We start from the raw sequence: 13,057 nt of genomic DNA on the forward strand, positions 1-13,057 counted from the left end.
GGGCTCGAGGCTGGGTTTGTGACAAAAATTACGGCAAGATGGACAGTGATTGTCTGCGTACACTTCTACATGTGTATGTATGAAAAAGAGAGACGTGGGTGTGCAAACTCACACACTTTTTAAATCTCACAGGAGCTCCCAAGGGGCTCAGACAATTGGTGACTCCAACTTGTTCTACCACATCTTTGCCTCCAATCTTTGCCTTATCTTTCCTCTTCCTCCCTGATGCAGAGAAGGAAACGAGGTCATGGCATTCCTCACCTTCTACTTTGTCATCATATCCCAGCACCCAGTGCTGCTGAGGGGGAAGGCCAGAGGGGGTCACAGAGAAGGGTTATATGAACAGACAGTGGGAACAGCATTGCCTGCCACAGGAATTAGACAACTGCCTTGGGCTTAGTGCTTGAAGTGCTGAGTGAAAATGCTTGGAAGAACTACTCTGCTGCTAGACAAAACTGAATTTTGGCTATTTGGCTGGAAAGACTTAAAACACTCCTGCCTTAAACTGATATTAGTATAGGAAAAAGAAAAGAAAGTAGGTATGTTTTGGGGGGAAAGCAACATCAAATAGGGGTATTGCTTTTTTCAAGACAAGTAACAAATTCTGAGAGAAAAATTAAAAAGCCTTGAAAGGAATAGATAAAATACAAGATGAGTGAATCAAAGGAGAATCACAAAGCTAGTAGACTGCCAGTGCAAGAATTCAATTATACTTGCCTTTCATATAGTTGCTAATTGCTAAGGATCTGTGTTGAAACAAAGCATGAAGCACTCTAATCTCAGATGTATAAATTCATGCTCTGATAAACAAAACACCTCTGAAGAGAAAAGAGGGGGAAATTTCAAGAAAAGTTTAAAGGGAAATATTTTTTCCTTATTGCAAGTTACGCTAAATACAACCTCTTAAAAGCAGACCCTGATTGACACGGTTAAATCTGCCCCCGTCCGAGGAGGCATGTGGCATTTGAGGCATAAAGGTAAAAAAGACCCTGAATAGAGAAACACCCTAAGGCAGAAAAGGAAATTTCCCTACACTGTACAGCATAGCATGAAGGTTGTTAAGATACCTGTAAATCTGCCATGTACTCAATGTCCCAGCTCAGACAGAGCAATGACCCTACTGCCCTGACTCCTTCTCCACTCACCTCTCCACACACTGAAGTCTCTCTTCACTTAGCTGGTTGAGACCTCAAACTCCATGACACTGCCATAAAAACAGATACAAAGCTTGACTAAGACAAGTATTTTCCCAGAGGCAGTGGTAAACACACCAGTACAATCAGATTTGGGACAGGCTTGTTTAAATCCATGCTATTTCTTCCAAGCTTCAAGGCTGCCATTCCATGCCAATAAAGAAAGACGAAGCACTTCTTTATTTCTCATTAAGCATGCATTTTAGTTACTTAGGAGAACACAAAACCTACCCTGAGCAGCAACACTGCTAAGCCACCACAGCTAACTTTTCTCTTTCCCTTACAGAAGGAAAGCTGACAGCAGCTTCCAAGAGCTTCTGTGCAGAAAACTCATTCTCTGCTCTCCTGGGGCTGAGAAAGTTTGTTGAAATCTCTTTTTTTTTTCTACCTGTGAATGTGCCTTCTAGTAGTGAGCTTGGGTGCTGGACTGGTTAGCAATTAAGATCTGACTTGTTAATGACAATTAATACCTGTTGTCTGCAGGTATTTCTAGTTTTTAATATTTTTTTCATTATGTCAGTGATAGAAATCTTGCTCTCACTGGCTGAATTCTTCAACCCTTACCCATCTACATCCATTTACCCAGAAGAACTTCTGAAATTTTCCTTGGGGTGCAAAAGCGATTGCATTTGCTTTGTGTCTTTGTAGGGCAGACAAGAATTTAAAAGGTTTAAGCAAAGTTACAAGGGAAAATGTAATGGTTTTTGGAACTTTTAAAACAATTTACCTTTCATGCTTCATTCTAAGCTCATCTCAGAGACTACCCTTTCACAGTCAATCTGTCCCAGCCATCTCTCAATACACTGCAAACAAGATTAAGCTTTTGTTAGTGTCTCAAAGTCAATCAGGGTCATCTGCAGCAGGCAAGGATTGAAGGTGCTTTTTAACTTGTTCCTTATCCTTTGGTGATAAGGTTCATTCCTTTTCAACTACATTCCAAATTGGAGGAAATATTATTCTCTCAAACTTTGGAGAACTCTTCCTTGCCTTTAAAGCAACTGACTTTGAAAAAGATTTTGTATGTGGAACTTAACTTTGAAATATTTTCAGACGTTTAACTGCAGCAATGTATACATCTCATTTATAGCTATTTTACTACACACATCTATTCAGTTCTCAGCATTCAGGGATCAGCAAGTCAGCTTTCAGGAAATTGTTTCAGTTTCTTGATATTTTATTAATTTCATTTTCATATTTTCATATTGCTGCTCTTTGTTTCTTTTTTCCTTAGTTTGGCTGGGGTGTTTATTTTAAAGGATTGTGGTTTGCTTTTTAGATATAGAGCTCCTCCACTGTGTTTGGTACATTCCTTGAGAAGGCTCATAAAGGAGATAACTGAAGCCTGCAAAGATAATGGTTTGCATTTCAAAGGGATGTTCAGCTGAAAAATATTTATTCCCCTTCTCTGAACAAGTGTTCCAGGGATGAGTCCTCATTGCACAAGCACCATCTGTCAAGTCTTGAGAAGTTAGACAAATGCTGATCACTCCTGTGCACCTGTGAGCACCAGCTAGAGACTCACTTCTTTCATCACACATACTTTTGCCATAGTGGCTTTTGTTCCCTGCTCAGTATCTCAGCTTATTTGCAGCTTTGTCAACACTTGGTCCAGGGCCAGTGAGATGCTACCATACCAAACTGAAGAAGAAACATATCTCCTAGCATAGCATCAAGTTCAAAGTGGGGCAGCTAAAACACTCATTTCCAAGCTTCAAGTTATCTTAAAGTTTCCTCCCTTGCTGCCCCTTTATGCATGGACATTAGTAAAGTAGTCATCCCACACACACCAAAGTGCAGGGACTGCCACGTTGGCATCAGGACAGAAAGGTTCAGTAAAAGAAATGAAGTTTTCATCCAGAGCCCTTCATGAGTGAAATAAAACTTAGGTGATTAAATGTCTGATAAAAGATCTGGTGTGCTCTCTGACCCTGCTAGGAGCTGCTCACTTGACACTCTGACTTATTCTCTTGGCTTTGGTTGGCCATAAAACAAAAGAAAGCTTTCAGTATATGAAAAATATTTTTACTGTGATATTGCAACCTTAAGCTGAGGGCTCAGCTGCTAGACATAAAGAGCAAGAAGGAACCAAAGAAGTGTGACAGCAGAAAAATATTCTGTCTGCAAGAAAAAAATGGATGTTAAGGTTTATATTTTGGAAAAGAGTGAATGTTGGGTTTTGCTTTTCCATTCACACACTGAAATTCTCATTCTTGAGAAGATGAAAGCCTTAAAAATGAACTCTTGCATGGTTTGTGAGAGCATTTATTCATTTGGAGACAACAAAAGCTAAACATAAAATATACCAACCTTAAACGTATCCCATTCTCCCTTCAGGTGCAGTCCCAACACAATGTAATAACATAACTCATCACAGACACTCAGAACATGTGGGTTGAAATCCACTTATAAACAGGATCATAACTACATTCATGAAATTGTATGCCTGCCCATGTGGTTCTGAATGCCAGCAATAAAAGTTTAAATGTATAATCATGCTTTATCCCACAACAAACCACCAAGACAGAAATGACTCTTGCTACCTCTTTCTTAGGGCTAACTTCCGTCTTCAAATTGATTTTAACAGGACTGTGGGGTATAGCTGAGCAAAAATGCATGAACCCTCAGTGTTTCAGACAGATTTATAGATTACTGCTAACAAAGAGATAGGCATTGGTCTGCTAGGCCTAATCAGGTGCTGAGTAGTGACAGAATGCTGTTTATACCTTCCCATGTCTCATAAGAGTTTCCTGGAGCTTTTGTATCTGTTATCTTCTTCCTCTTGATTCCGTTTCCTCTGCCATTTTCAGCCACAAATTTTGCAACATCACATGTCAGGTTGTAGTAAGCAAAGCCATATATATAGATAAAATATATGTATGCATGCCCACACACAAGCATGCATAAACACAAGTATATAAAGCTGTACAGGATAAACTGTGTTTCAAATGAAAATGTAACAAAGACTATATCTGTCATTCTCACTGTGTCATGCTCTTCACTCTATCTCCTGGAGATTTCTTCATTCTGTGATTCTTTTCTGAGCATACACATACATATTCATGCGTATATAGAATTAAACAGCAAGGTATTGGCAGCACATGGGAAAACTTGTGTCTGTGTAGGAGCACACACTCTCTGCTTGCAGTTCTGCCTTGATGCAAAGCAAAGGCTGTTCATCTCTTGCACTGTTGCCAGATAGGATCTTCCAGAGACTAATTCTGGATGCTGGCAGAAAGATTTGTCAGGTTTTGCAATGTAGGAAACTGCTGACAGAACTGACAGAATTACTGCACTGCTGCTTCAGATCTCGGTTAGTCCCTCCAAGGTCAGCCGTCCACTTTGAAAGAATGAAAACATCCAAACAAATTCAGAGCCAGGCAAAGGCTTGAGCTAGTTCTCCTTCAGTCATGCCAGTGGGACAGTAGGACTACTGCATATATAAAGAGGAATACAAAGTGGAAAGACAGAAGATCTGAGAAGACATTTTGGAACAAAGATGTTCTGAAACAAAGAAAACAACTAGTAAGCATTTTATCTTATGGTTACTTTTAGCTTGATTTTTTTCCTGTTGCAGCAAGCAATTGTACCTGGTCCAAAACCAACTCTGCACGGACAGAAGCCATTTGCAAACATCTCTCTGATGAGGCTGACTCCCATCAAGAGAATGTACTTCAAAAGTACACTACTTCTTTGGGTATCTATTACTATCACCAAGTTTTATATCATCTAGCACAAGGGGAGTCCATGGCTATGATGCTCCTTCACCGGGAATCTGAAACAATTAAAATGACTGCCTCAAATATTGACAGAGAGTGTTGCCAAAGAGAAATTTGATTAACCGCTCAGGGACATCCATCTTTACTCATTACTTGCTGAAATTGCCCTGTCAGTCAGAGCAGTACAAGCTTTTCATGTGGAAGATTTAGAAAAATCAGACTGAGCTGCAATCAAGAGACCTTCTCTGCTCAATTTACACTTGATATTATTTGCAAATCACTTCCTTCAAGTAACAAAACTACTGTCAGAGAAGAGGACAATGACAGGTTGCCAAACCTTTTTACTTCTCTTAATCACTTCAGCTGGAAAGAGGAATCTTGAGATATCTTGAAGTCATTTAACAATTAAAAAATGCTTCTAACCAACAATAAAACAAAAGAAAACTCCAAACCAACCAAAAACCCCAAACTAAAACAAAAAACATATCAAACCAAAACTCTTCTTATTAGTGACCTTTCACAGAAAGAGTTATACCAAGCAATAATACCACTAAATGGTTATCTTGCCTCAGCATGTATTCATACCTGCTATAACAGAAAAAATTAAAACATTCTGGAATTGAATCCTTGTACCAAATTAAGTTCTTTTATGATTCTTCTGTGTAGAATAACTTAATATAATAAAATCATTCCTATAATATAATAAAACAGCCTTCACAATTACAGTGTTTTAAAAATGATGGGAAAAAGAAAGGTAGAGACAAAAACCTTTTTATTATCTTCTCTTTCTCACAGTTTCTTGAGCATATTACTACCCTAATCTACTGTCTTTGCTAATTTTTTTGTGCTATGTCCATTGTCTGCAGAGCTTATGAACACAGCCCAGCCCCTCCATAGGGGAGTACTACTAATGCACTTCTTTACACAGTTCCCAGAGCACTGGAAATGTCACACACTATATGTAGACCTTTTATTTGAGCTGCAGAAAGTTGGCAGGGGTGGTTGGATTAAAGTTTTGCAGGGAGTTTCAGCAGTTGTTCTGTTTTAACCCCTGGAAGTTCCTGTTTAAATTCTCTGACTGGCTGCAGACCCCTGCAAGGACAGTGCTGTGAGGGAGAACTGAGTCTCACTCCTGTACACGCAGGCACAGCTGGAGACAACTTTCCAAAACGCACTTCTGTAAAAGCCAGTTATGAGCATGAACCCATAAGAGGCAGAAAATTTATCTAAGTGGTTCTCTGTTCAATGTCTCATAGCATGATGCAGATGCAGTCTTACTGTGGTTCCAAACACTGCTAGACAGCACAGTTTAAGACATCAGAAACTCATTTTGGCTGGTTGGTTACTAATAAAACCAGTAGCAGAGTTTTAGTGATATAATAATATTTTAGGAGGTTACCTGAAACATTAATAAAAGGAGAAGTCAAAGTGAAGCTTATATATGCTTTGGATATACCAATACTCAGTGCAGTCTGCATAAGAGCATTCAAAAATAGCGTAATGGCATTTTTACAGATAAACTTTTTTTAAAAAAAAATCTAGATAATTCTTTGCTAGACTTCCTTTGGGTAGGTTTAAGTGCTTAAAATATCAAACGAGGCTAATTCTTAATGATGATTTTACAGAGAACAAGCAAACACCATCTGAGATTTAGGATTCTGTTCCCTCAGAAATGAATCCTAAATGAGCACTTTAAAATACTTAAAGGCTTACTTTTTCCCTTGACATTGCCTCTTTGCACAAAGACATGAGACAAATAGATACTGAAGAACAAATAAAGCTTTGAAACATTGCAAACCTCACCTTGCTACTACACTCTTGTAACATTCACAAAATGTCAAAAGGATCTTCTTGTCTTCCCATGTTATTACTGCTGCCTTTGAAGAAAAAATGTTAGTTCAAGGATGCTACTTGAAAGCGAAAACAGTCAAATTTTTGGTTTCTTCATTAGTAAAATAGTTACTTGCTGTGAAAGCCTACATGACAGATATTTACAAAACATAAAGACATACCTTTCTAATCAAAGCTCTAAGTTCAGAATAATTTGGAATGTTCCGCCACCCACCCTATTCCTTTGCTCCTACAAAGTGATTCAGAACATGCACTATTGTAAATAAAGACAACATCCCTTAGGTTTTATACTCTTGTGATAAGCACCCAACCTTTGCCTGTCCTGGGAAAAACACAGTCTCTAAAGAGACAGTGCAACCCTTTTCTCAAACACAATGGCTAGGTAGAAGTCTGCAAAAAGAGCAGTGGAGGGGCTTTCTCAGAGCAATCTACTGCAGCTCACCAGCAGAAATAGCTGACAGTCAGTCATACAGTACCTTGCCTTACAGAAATACCTCGAGTCTCCCTATTCTGATTAATTGACCATATATATTCATTGGAATCCAATTCAGCTGGCTGGGACTGATCCATATGACATTTAAAAGGTGGCAAGACACATGCTTCATCTAATGTTTTGAGTCAGCCTCAGGCTATGTGTGGTCCATAGGCTACTTTACCTTGCATTTGAAGTCAAGAGAACTTTAATCAGCTGTAAAACAATGATCCTTCCATGAGCAAATACAGACTATTTGAAACCACAATTCCAAATTCAAATTTCAAAATTTCAAATTTCACAAGCAAGGTATTTTTGAGAACTGTTGAATTCCGATACCAAACAGCAAAACTATTCCAAAGTAGAAAAATGAGCTCTCCCACTTCTGGCACAAACTTTTGGATCTAGATACATAAAGGGAGCATCTACAGCTGGCTGTAGGTTGTGGCAGACTCTGAAAAACATAATCCCTGGAGACAGCAGCCTGAACGTGGGAAGTTAGCAGAAGAGTACCAGAGAGGAGTGGGAGGAAAGATATTGATCTCTGTCATCCTCCTCACCACAGCCTAACTTCTCTGGTGTGCAGCATGGCTTTAAGGTGCAATGCATTTTGAGGTAATTATAACAAATATACCAAAAAATATAACAGAAGACATCCTGAGGGAAGTTGCCCAGTGTTTCTGCTTCTCCTAAAAGCTTCACAGGCTTAATGCCCAGGGACTCTTTACTTAAGTGTGAGAAGCTTCCCAATACACCTTTCTACTGCTATACTCCAGTTAACAGCTAGAAATCAAGACAAAGCAAGACAGAGATCTCTGAGGGCAGTATAGATTAGAACTGCATAACAAAGAAAAAGTCATTACTTTCCATTTCAAGAAACTGTGTGTATCTCTAACAACTTGTTAAGCAAAAATGGATGGATGGAAGAAGTGACCTTTAAGCTGAGCTAGCTAACATTTAAACAAGAAAAAAATACTCATTTTGGTTCTTACTCTCAGCTTATTTGCTTAATACACATTAAGTTAGTATCTCTCCATTTAAATGAGCAAGATCTGGGCTTTTCTCTACAAATATTCACATGAAGGTGAACAAAAGAAAATCCAGCTAATTCCTCTCTTCTCTAAGAACACCAAGTCTCTCATTTAAGAAACCAGCTTGTGCACGTCACGAGTGACAGCAAACATTTATGAAAGCACCAGCACTCTTAGCTGCCAACGGACTAATGCGGCAGAGAGGCGAAATCAGGGTCCTGCATGGAGTGTGCAGGGCAGTAGGGCCCATGGCATGATTCACTGACATGGCTCAACAATGGCACTAGAAGAATGGGGTAGAACCTTCAAATGAGTTGGCCAGCTATGGGGGAAGCTTGAAACTACCTGGGTCTCCATGAGGAATTTGAGAAGATCTAGAGCAAACTGAAAAGCTTCCATCTGTCACCTGCTCTGTGTCACTGCAAGGTACCTGTACAGTGCAAGATTTTTTGACTGACCAAATCTAGACAGTGAAATTAAATTTTCAGTAATTTTTTGAGTGATGGCAAGTTTCCCATTGGAGAAAAAGAAAACATGACTTAATTGACAAAGCGGGGTTTTTTTTTCATAAAAAATATAGTCTTAGTCATAAGGATAAATCATAAATAAAAATCCAATGGATGATAAGAGGCCCTGAAGAGAAATCAGCATTCCAAAATACTCTTGATTATACTGACAAGTCATTTTCCTTTGTTTAGGTTATGCCTGGGAGCTCACAAAACTTTGTGGATCTAAGAAAGTTTCAGTACTTTCACTGTCCAGTCCAGCTTTCAATTCCCTGAGTCCAGACACTAGAATTAAATCAGAATCAAGAAACTGACAAGGTCATGACACAAACCACTCTGTCCTCTTAGCCTGCCTCTTGCACAGTTCAGAAATCCTGCAATGGCCGCAGAGTTCTTGGGTCACTTTTCTCACATGGAACTGATACATGGAGCAGCTTCTTGCCTTACATACTGGCAACTGACTTCTCAGGCAGACCAATACCATCGGTCAAATGCTGATTTGCTGGTTTTCCAAAATAAAAGTTTTGAAGCATCGGTTTCTGGAAAGTAATCATTTTGGATTGACTCAGAGCAAAAAAACCCCACAAGTTCTGAAATGTCAAAATTCCATTTCTTTAACAACATGGAGTAGCCTTGAAACTTGGCAGGAACAGGCTAGTTCATCATATCTCTACTTAATGGTGTCTGAAAAGAAACAACAAATTTACTGAGGGGGTATTTCTCTTGAATTTATGGCTGATCTCTCATTTCTGGACACAGCATTTGCATATAAGTTTGCGACCAGTTTCTTTGCACACTGTCAAGACAAGTTATTTACACTGTACGTAACTTTTATTGTTTGATGACGTCATCTCAAAAAAAATAAAAAAAAAAAAAAAAAACTTTCTCCATTTTGTAATTTCACCAGCAGCTCACATTAGGACATTCTCCATGATCAGATCAGATTCTCTTTCCCAAGAAGTTGTAGCAAAATGTAAAATGATCAGCACAAAAGGCAACCAGTAATCTACTCTCAGAAAAACTCAGGGGTTGTCAGGCAATCAACAAGAGCATGGTGGATGTCTTAAAGTAATAATATTTTTGATCTTGTATTATTGTACAGAGCTGATAAAGGCAGTCCTGGGACTTTTTCACAACAGGGAGATTGTAAAGTGAATTTTAATTTAATTTACTGCTGGAGGAGTTTTATATACCAGGGAAAATTCATCCCAGAGAGGTTTTTAGAAGTTAAAGGGAAAAAAACATCTGTATATGCATAAACCTGAAGTTTTCAGGCAGAAACAACAGGATTTAGATCCATGACTGTCAGATGCAGCAAAGCAACCCATAAAACTTGATTCTATTGCTTCTGCCACCACAGGTAGGTACACAGGATAGGAATCTGGTGCAAAACATGCAGGAAGGGGTTGTGTTACCCTACATGCACACCCCAAATAAAGGTCTGTTCAGAGTGGACACTAGCTTATCTTTCTGTAAACTTGGGGAGAGCTAAAACAATTAAATGTCTTAGTCAATGATGCAATATTATTTTCTTTCTCCCTCCTGATTTTTGGTTCTGATGTTTCCTGGCTCACATATAACATGTCCTCAACTAATCAAAACTTCATTAAGACATCAAGAAGACAGGTAGAGCCAGAAATTTCAAGGGAGAGCCTTTTTGCCTATAAATTATTTAAAATCCACTCATTATGAAGAAGTAAGCACAGGACTGTCACAATGAATCCATCTCTCTTAACACAGGACGATTATCCATTATATTTGGAAACATCTCAGTAGCACTGAAGAGGAGACCCAAGGGGACTAAGACTGGAGCATGACTTAATGCTTTTTAATTGCTAAGGCAACAAAGGCTAAATATTTTTGCATTTCTTCCAGGAAAAACACAGTAAGCCAGCTACAGGAGAAAAGTAAACAAAGCATAACTACAGAGAAATTGGAAAATCACAGGTATTTTTTGCTACCAAAAATGGAGAAGACAAAACTTATGAAACTATGGGAAAAAAAACGTAAAAAATTGCATTTTGCAGAAGCAACTCATGCTGAAGTAATTTAAGAAATAAACTGGGACACCAGAAACTAGGATTGTCATTAATCATTACTTAATTTTCCTGTACATTTCCAAAGCTTAAGAAGTTTTCAAAAGCAGATATCCATCTGAACAGTGTGCAGAGTGGGATCTGTGACTCTAGACTAACAAGCACCCTGCCCTGTCTGTGCGCATAAAATTCTGAGCACAAATGGTATGTGGGTGTGCACATGCATGTATACACACATGTACCACACAGGACCATTTGTGTATCTGCTTTGAGATGAGGGTCTGTAGACACTGGTGAAGAAGACAGTTTTGAAAAGCAGATGTCTGCTGGATGTGACAAAAAGGAAGGCAACGGAGTAGGTCTGACTGCCTATTTTTGGCTTTGGAAGTTGCATACAGTCAGTGCTACGCAAAAGTGGCTAATGTAGATTTTTTTAAATCAACTGTTATACAAAAATAATGTCTAGAAATGAACACACAGTCCTCTGGTAAGTCTTAGGCCTGCCCCATTTTAGTGGTTTAGATTCGCCAATTTGAGTTTCCCAGCCAATGCACCAAATAATGTGGTGGGTTTTAGCGCTACCTAAAATCACCAGGGTATTTACTCATTTCTTGCTGTGAGATATGGATTAGGAGAAGGGAAAAACAGGCTTAAAAGGAATAAAGAAACTTTATTAACAGGACTACAAGAATAAGAAACCAGAATAAAACCTCCAGAAACCCTTCCTGACAATGTAGAGACAAAATCTGGAATGTTAAAACAGTACCATAAAGTACCAAAAGACAATGGTCTTTTAATCTGTCTTTGTAGGGAGAGGAGTTTTCTCTTGTAATGCCATGGAGACCTCTCCACAAGAAACAGTTCTCTTGTAGCTTTTCATTTCTATGAATAGCAGCTGCCCAGACAAAAATTCTGCCATCATGACATTTTCTCCCATTTTCACAGCCCTCCTAGAGGTGTGTCCATGGGCCATGGACTCATGGGGTATTATTTTAAGGATGTTATTCAAAGTCAATGATTCTCTCCATCTGTCTTTGTGATCATCTCCGGGAACAGAGATTTTCTTCTTCTCTCCCTGGGAACAAAGGGTCTTCATCAACCCTCATCTCTCCGTTCAAGCTTCTCATGGGATCACAGCTACTCCACTATCTGCTTAGCTTTATCAATGGATGTCTCTGCTCAGATCTATAGTTTGAATACGTCATCCCCCCATACTTTCATGAATTAAAGGAGATATTCTACTATACCATTGTCCATCTCCATGGCAATACCAAAAGAATATTTCAGCACCATTTGGCATCACCTCATCTCTCTTTCATCTGAGGCCTGACTCCTTTTACTGACCTTGATGATGTTTCATGTTATCTCTTTACATGTCGATCACCCCATCTTTTTCTCTCCCTGGAGAGAGGATTGAGGTTTGCAGGTCTCAGCTGTGTAGTGAAAGGGTGAGATCTTGCCCAGGCCCGTGGATGCTCATGCAATCTCTGCCAGTGTTGTAATTGATAGCCTGAAAGGTATTTTTTCCTATCTTTTAGTTGTGATTTCTACCCCCCAGTTTTTCTTTCCCCTAACTGTTTACCTGGTGTCAAGTTACCATGGTTACCGAAGTTCCTCTCCTCAGCCCCACGCCGAGAGGCCGGATAGAGTAAAGAGAAGACCCTGCTGGCATTTCCAGCTGCTTGAAGTTTCTTTAGCCCAGGAAAACACAGAGTTGGGAGAAGAGAACCCTTCTTTCCAACACGGAAGTTTGTAACTCTATTTTCCTGTCCCAGAATGCCTCTGAGCTATGGAAGCTGAGAGGGTTTGCTTACCTTCCCTTCCCTTTCTTTCCCCTCTGTGTTGCCAGGAAACCAAGCCCCCCCTCTCTCCCCCTCTGCCCCTCTGTGGAGAATACTCCTACATCTTTGTGGGCATTTGAAGAAGTTGGTGTCTGTTATTTCTTATCTTGGTGTGTGTAACCTTGATTTGTAGAAAGTTTGTAAGATGTACTAACTGAGAAAATAATTGGTTCTTTCTCTGATGTTCCCTCCCTCCGAGAAACCCTGTTAAAAGAGACCCCCCAGACCCCAAATCCTTTGTCTCTCGTCTCTTGGATTCCCCTTCACAGAAATAAACTGTGGAATGCAAACCAGAGAGAGTCCCTCCGTGATTTCTTTACTCGCTCTATAGACTTGGATTCTTGAAGGAAATCGGTGAACCCCACAAACATATGCTGGCTCGAAACTCGAGTGAAGAGAAACATCATCACT

The 13,057-nt window shown here is 39.4% G+C and overlaps 1 long non-coding RNA gene across 2 annotated transcripts in view; it reads right to left on the reverse strand.

Moving 5' to 3' along the window:
• LOC107200995 overlaps positions 1–12,657 on the reverse strand; it is a 14,472-nt gene extending 1,815 nt beyond the window's left edge. Inside the window, exons 1-4 of one of the 2 annotated variants that reach the window (XR_004496026.1) lie at positions 12,388–12,657; positions 6,713–6,786; positions 1,921–4,623; positions 1,146–1,204 (exon numbers count right to left, since the gene is read on the reverse strand). This is a non-coding gene — a long non-coding RNA (uncharacterized LOC107200995). Of the gene's footprint in view, positions 1–1,145; positions 1,205–1,920; positions 4,695–6,712; positions 6,787–12,387 lie in introns of both variants that reach the window. The other variant, XR_004496025.1, reaches the window with a different exon arrangement.
• Between the last annotated feature and the right edge of the window lie 400 nt (positions 12,658–13,057).

The sequence above is a fragment of the Parus major genome, chromosome 2 (assembly GCF_001522545.3).
Source record: "Parus major isolate Abel chromosome 2, Parus_major1.1, whole genome shotgun sequence".
Taxonomy (NCBI): domain Eukaryota; kingdom Metazoa; phylum Chordata; class Aves; order Passeriformes; family Paridae; genus Parus; species Parus major.